Source organism: Salvelinus fontinalis, chromosome 3 (genome assembly GCF_029448725.1).
Source record: "Salvelinus fontinalis isolate EN_2023a chromosome 3, ASM2944872v1, whole genome shotgun sequence".
Taxonomy (NCBI): domain Eukaryota; kingdom Metazoa; phylum Chordata; class Actinopteri; order Salmoniformes; family Salmonidae; genus Salvelinus; species Salvelinus fontinalis.
The window spans coordinates 59,282,128-59,288,547 of NC_074667.1; positions in this window are offsets into that span (position 1 = coordinate 59,282,128).

The following is a 6,420-nucleotide window of genomic DNA, read 5'->3' on the forward strand; positions in this document are numbered from 1 at the left end:
CGTGCCGTCGCTAGGCTCCGTGCAGTCGCTAGGCTCCGTGCAGTCGCTAGGCTCCGTGCAGTTGCTAGGGTACGTGCAGTCGTTAGGCTCCGTGCAGTCGCTAGGGTACGTGCCGTCGCTAGGCTCCGTGCCGTCGCTAGGCTCCGTGCAGTCGCTAGGCTCCGTGCAGTCGCTAGGCTCCGTGCTACAGGTTTTTAAGGCACTTTGACCTATAATTCTAATAATGATTGAGCCGACTGATTTTTAACTTTGGTTTCGTATTCAGTTAGCACACTATGTATGAATTCACATCTCAATGTAGAGGTGATGTTCTCTACCCTGAACCTTGTTTTAACCATGTCTGGTGGAATTACCAAGTAAACATCTCAATTCATAATCGCAATTGCAATATCTGTCCCAAATCAAAAATCACAATTCACCATGTTGGTCCAAATCATGCAGACTTAAGTCACCCACCCTGTTTTCAAACATTAATCGATTGCAGCTTTTAACACATTCCTTCACACACATATATACACACACACACTCCACTCCGAAGGGCCCTCTTTAAAACCACAGTCAACAGGAAGTGTTGAAAAAGAAACATCAGATGAGTCAAAAGATAAGGATGCTGTTCTGGGGGAACGGTGCACACACCCCCTCACACACACATTTATTAGTTCAGGATGGTTTCCCCTCCACCCCCAGGGGACCTCTGCTGACACGCAGCCCCAGTCAGAGTGCTCCGTTCTGGGCCATATGAAACACGGCGGGCCCCTGTTGTCTGGTGCTCCGGAGCCTGGGGTTGCTCTGTTGTGGTGGAGCTGGTGGTCGCGGTGCTCCAGCTGTTTTGGTTGTGGGAGGGATGGTCTCGCTCGTTGTTGTAGTGTTTCCTGGTAGCGTGGGAGCTGTGGCTCGTTGTTGTAGTGTTTCCTGGTAGCGTGGGAGCTGTGGCTCGTTGTTGTAGGGTTTTCTGGTGGTGTGGGAGCTGTGGCTAGTTGTTGTAGTGTTTTCTGGTGGCGTGGGAGCTGTGGCTAGTTGTTGTAGTGTTTTCTGGTGGCGTGGGAGCTGTGGCTCGTTGTTGTAGGGTTTTCTGGTGGCGTGGGAGCTGTGGCTAGTTGTTGTAGTGTTTTCTGGTGGTGTGGGAGCTGTGGCTAGTTGTTGTAGTGTTTTCTGGTGGCGTGGGAGCTGTGGCTAGTTGTTGTAGTGTTTTCTGGTGGCGTGGGAGCTGTGGCTAGGTGTTGTAGTGTTTTCTGGTGGTGTGGGAGTTGTGGCTAGTTGTTGTAGTGTTTTCTGGTGGCGTGGGAGCTGTGGCTAGTTGTTGTAGTGTTTTCTGGTGGCGTGGGAGCTGTGGCTAGTTGTTGTAGTGTTTTCTGGTGGCGTGGGAGCTGTGGCTAGTTGTTGTAGTGTTTTCTGGTGGCGTGGGAGCTGTGGCTAGTTATTGTAGTGTTTTCTGGTGGCGTGGGAGCTGTGGCTAGTTGTAGTGTTTTCTGGTGGCGTGGGAGCTGTGGCTAGTTGTTGTAGTGTTTTCTGGTGGCGTGGGAGCTGTGGCTAGTTGTTGTAGTGTTTTCTGGTGGCGTGGGAGCTGTGGCTTGTTGTTGTAGTGTTTTCTGGTGGCGTGGGAGCTGTGGCTCGTTGTTGTAGTGTTTTCTGGTGGCGTGGGAGCTGTGGCTAGTTGTTGTAGTGTTTTCTGGTGGCGTGGGAGCTGTGGCTAGTTGTTGTAGTGTTTTCTGGTGGCGTGGGAGCTGTGGCTAGTTGTTGTAGTGTTTTCTGGTGGCGTGGGAGCTGTGGCTAGTTGTTGTAGTGTTTTCTGGTGGCGTGGGAGCTGTGGCTAGTTGTTGTAGTGTTTTCTGGTGGCGTGGGAGCTGTGGCTAGTTGTTGTAGTGTTTTCTGGTGGCGTGGGAGCTGTGGCTCGTTGTTGTAGGTTTTTCTGGTGGCGTGGGAGCTGTGGCTAGTTGTTGTAGTGTTTTCTGGTGGCGTGGGAGCTGTGGCTCGTTGTTGTAGGTTTTTCTGGTGGCGTGGGAGCTGTGGCTAGTTGTTGTAGTGTTTTCTGGTGGCGTGGGAGCTGTGGCTAGTTGTTGTAGTGTTTTCTGGTGGCGTGGGAGCTGTGGCTAGTTGTTGTAGTGTTTTCTGGTGGCGTGGGAGCTGTGGCTCGTTGTTGTAGGTTTTTCTGGTGGCGTGGGAGCTGTGGCTAGTTGTTGTAGTGTTTTCTGGTGGTGTGGGAGCTGTGGCTAGTTGTTGTAGTGTTTTCTGGTGGTGTGGGAGCTGTGGCTAGTTGTTGTAGTGTTTTCTGGTGGTGTGGGAGCTGTGGCTAGTTGTTGTAGTGTCTCCCTGTTTGTCTGCCTGTCTTCCTCTGACTGTCTATGTGGTTGTCTGCCTGTCTTCCTCTGACTGTCTGTGGTTGTCTTCCTCTGATTGTCTATCTGGTTGTCTGCCTGTCTTCCTCTTTGACTGTCTATGTGGTTGTCTGCCTGTATCCCTCTTTGACTGTCTATGTGGTTGTCTTCCTCTGACTGTCTATGTGGTTGTCTGCCTGTATCCCTCTTTGACTGTCTATGTGGTTGTCTTCCTCTGACTGTCTATGTGGTTGTCTGCCTGTCCTCTGACTGTCTATCTGGTTGTCTTCCTCTGACTGTCTATCTGGTTGTCTGTAGGTCACTATATCAGTTACTCTGATGTGTTCTTTATTCAACACCAGATTCCCACTTCAGTCCAGAACTCTTCCAGATGCTTCCAGACCTGGAATTCTGTCTGCATGTCTATTCTTTAGACTCAACGCCATCTTGAGCTCAACCAGGACACACACACACACTCCCGGTGTATCCCTCTCCATCATAGTGGTCTGTGGTTTCACATATCTTATTGGAAGTGTGTGTGTGAAGTCAAGAGACGAATGTGTGTTTGTGCCAATATAATTCCAATCCTGGTTTGTCTCAAGATGGTGATGAGTCTGAATAGTTAAACAGAATTCCAGGTCTGGAAGAGTCTGTTAACACTTTGATATTAAAGCTTCTTTCTTAACAGTGTATAATAGGCCTAGCAAGCTTCTTTCTTAACAGTGTATAACGGGTTATAATAGGCCTCGCAAGCTTCTTTCTTAACAGTGTATAACAGGTTATAATAGGCCTCGCAAGCTTCTTTCTTAACAGTGTATAACGGGTTATAATAGGCCTAGTAGTTTTTCTACATGTTACAGTGGCAGTGCTGATCAAGGAAAACACGTTACAGTGGCAGTGCTAACATGTTACAGTGGCAGTGCTGATCAAGGAAAACACATTTCTTTGGACATTACTCATGGTCGTTAAGACTTGTGTGTCTCAATAAAGTTTTATAAGATCCAACTGTTATTTCCTCTGATATTATGTTTTTATTGTCTCCAGGTAAGAAATGAGGATTGTGACCAGATGACTACGGCTACCATAGAGGGACATACAGAGCGGACGCCCCAACACACTGTTCCTCCTACCTTTTTAACATGAAATTCCAGGTTCAAAGTGGATTGTGATGTATTCAAACCCATTGTGAATCCAGTGTGCACTTCAAATAGTTTTACAAGAGTTCAAAAACATGAAACGAATTAATAAAGGAATCTAAAATATCTCCATTGCCAGTATGTGGTTGTGTTTTCTCTCTGAGTTGATATCAACAGCTAGAACAATGCTTAGAACAGAATGAACTCTATTTAATTGCTACCGTTCTATTGTAACAGGCTATTGTTCTATTAGTTTCTCTCTCCACACACACACACACACTCGTTGGAAGTCGTGCCAGAGACTCTCTGCTGTTCATGCTCCATGTGTTATCTACCTGGATTCAGACTGCATTCTTGTATTCCACAGAATAGAGAATGGAGAGGGAGGGGGGAGCAGTGCCCAGTCTGTCATTCAGATATTTTGTGGAGTTTTTTTTTTTTAAACATTAGCCCCCGTTCGGTTCTTTTGAAGCACACCTCCTGCCCCATTCGCTTGCTCTTTGCTTATCGTTCAGGCATCTTGGCTGCCGTTTCTTGCCGTCTCCTCCCGGTAAACAAGACACTGGGACAGACAGGTGTTGAGTTGGGCCGGTTCTATGTGTCACTGTTTGACGGATATGATGCGGTGCTGCAAGGTGAGCACGCCGATCGTGGACCCGTCTGGTTCAGTTAAATCAGTGTTGACATCCCACACCCTTTGATGTCTGGGGGTCAAAGGTGACACTAGTGTCTGGTAGAGGGAGAATATCAATTGCATATTCCTCGCGTCCTCGTTTCCTCCTCAAATCCCATTGGATGAGAAAGTCAGAGGCTCTCCCTTCTGACCTTCTCCAATATGTTTTGAGAAGGAGGCGAGGAGAGAGAGGAATATGCAATTGAGATTCTCCCAGAGTCTCCACCTTCTTTGGAGTGTGCACTCCACACCATAGATTTTAATTGCCTGGCAACCCAGACTCCTTGCTCCGGACAAACGGTAGGCCACTCCCACAGATGTTAGTTTCTTCTGCGCAATTAGTCTCGATCTGAGTACCTCCCTCGACCCTTCACCAAACGCGAACACATTCGGGTCCATTTGATTGGTCCAGAAACTGATGGGTTGGGCCAGTGCCAGAACACATGGGTAAAGCGGCGGTTTGAAAATGTGTCATTGGCTTTGATACTCTGATCGGTTGGAGATGAACCATTCGCTGATGACTTTGTTTTGTACAACGCCCCTCGTCACCACAAACAACATCAATGATGGCCGTCTCAGAGCAGAGAAAGAATTTAGTGTCGTCACGCTAGGATTTAAAGCATAGGATTCGTGTAAGCATTGACTAGAGGGACTGTCCATCAATGTAAAATCCATGTCAGGGAGTGTGCAAGTGCACGCTTTGACAGGAGAGGAGGGAGAGTGTGACTGAAAAGATTTGGCATGGGTCCTCAGATTCTCAATTTCTACAGCTGCACCATCGAGAGCATCCTGACTGTTTGCATCACCGCTTGGTATGGCAACTGCTTGGCCTCTGACGCAAGGCACTACAGAGGGTAGTGCGTACGGCTTAGTACGTCACTGGGGTAAAGCTTCCTGCCATCCAGGACCTCTATACCAGGTGGTGTCAGAGGAAGGCCCTAAAAATTGTGAAAGACTCCAGCCACCCTAGTCATAGACTGTTCTCTCTGCTACCGCACGGCAAGCGGTACCGGAGTGCCAAGTCTAGGTCCAAAAGGCTCCTTAACAGCTTTTACGCCCAAGCCATTAAACTGATAAACAGTTAATCAAATGGCTACCTGGACTATTTGCATTGACCCCCTTTTTTTTGCTGCTGCTACTCGCTGTTTATCTATGTATAGTCACTTTACCCTTACCTTCATATTACCTCAATTACCTCGACTAACCTGTACCCCCTCATTATTTTATTGTCTAACTTTTTTTCTTTATTTTGTATTCATTTTGTTAGCAAATATTGTCTTAACCAACAATACAGATTTTTTTTTAAGGGATTGTACATAAGCATTTCACGGTAAGGTAAGGTACCTGTTGTATTCGGCCCATGTGACAAATACAATTTGATATGAGAGAGACTTTGGGGTTTCAGTCCATGACTGATCCTTTATCAATTCAAGGGGCTTTATCTGCATGAGAAACATGTGTTAACATTGCCAAAGTAAGTGAGGTAGATAATATACACTGCTCAAAAAAATAAAGGGAACACTTAAACAACACAATGTAACTCCAAGTCAATCACACTTCTGTGAAATCAAACTGTCCACTTAGGAAGCAACACTGATTGACAATAAATTTCACATGCTGTTGTGCAAATGGAATAGACAAAAGGTGGAAATTATAGGCAATTAGCAAGACACCCCCAATAAAGGAGTGATGCTGCAGGTGGTGACCACAGACCACTTCTCAGTTCCTATGCTTCCTGGCTGATGTTTTGGTCACTTTTGAATGCTGGCGGTGCTCTCACTCTAGTGGTAGCATGAGACGGAGTCTACAACCCACACAAGTGGCTCAGGTAGTGCAGCTCATCCAGGATGGCACATCAATGCGAGCTGTGGCAAGAAGGTTTGCTGTGTCTGTCAGAGTAGTGTCCAGAGCATGGAGGCGCTACCAGGAGACAGGCCAGTACATCAGGAGACGTGGAGGAGGCCGTAGGAGGGCAACAACCCAGCAGCAGGATCGCTACCTCCGCCTTTGTGCAAGGAGTAGCACTGCCAGAGCCCTGCAAAATGACCTCCAGCAGGCCGTCAACTCACTTCTCACCATCTGGACACAGAATGGGTAGTTGAGGAGAAGGTGTGAGTCATGGCGGAGAGGCTGTCACCTTCCTCTTGGGTGTGACAACCATCATTTAGGTTAAGAGGCCACGCCCACACGAGGTTGAAAACAAATACACAACCAGAGGAAAAGTCCGGCTTCTGAATAAAGAAATGGAGGGTCTGTCCTGGCGATCAATTACGAAATAAACGTTCTAAAGGTGTTA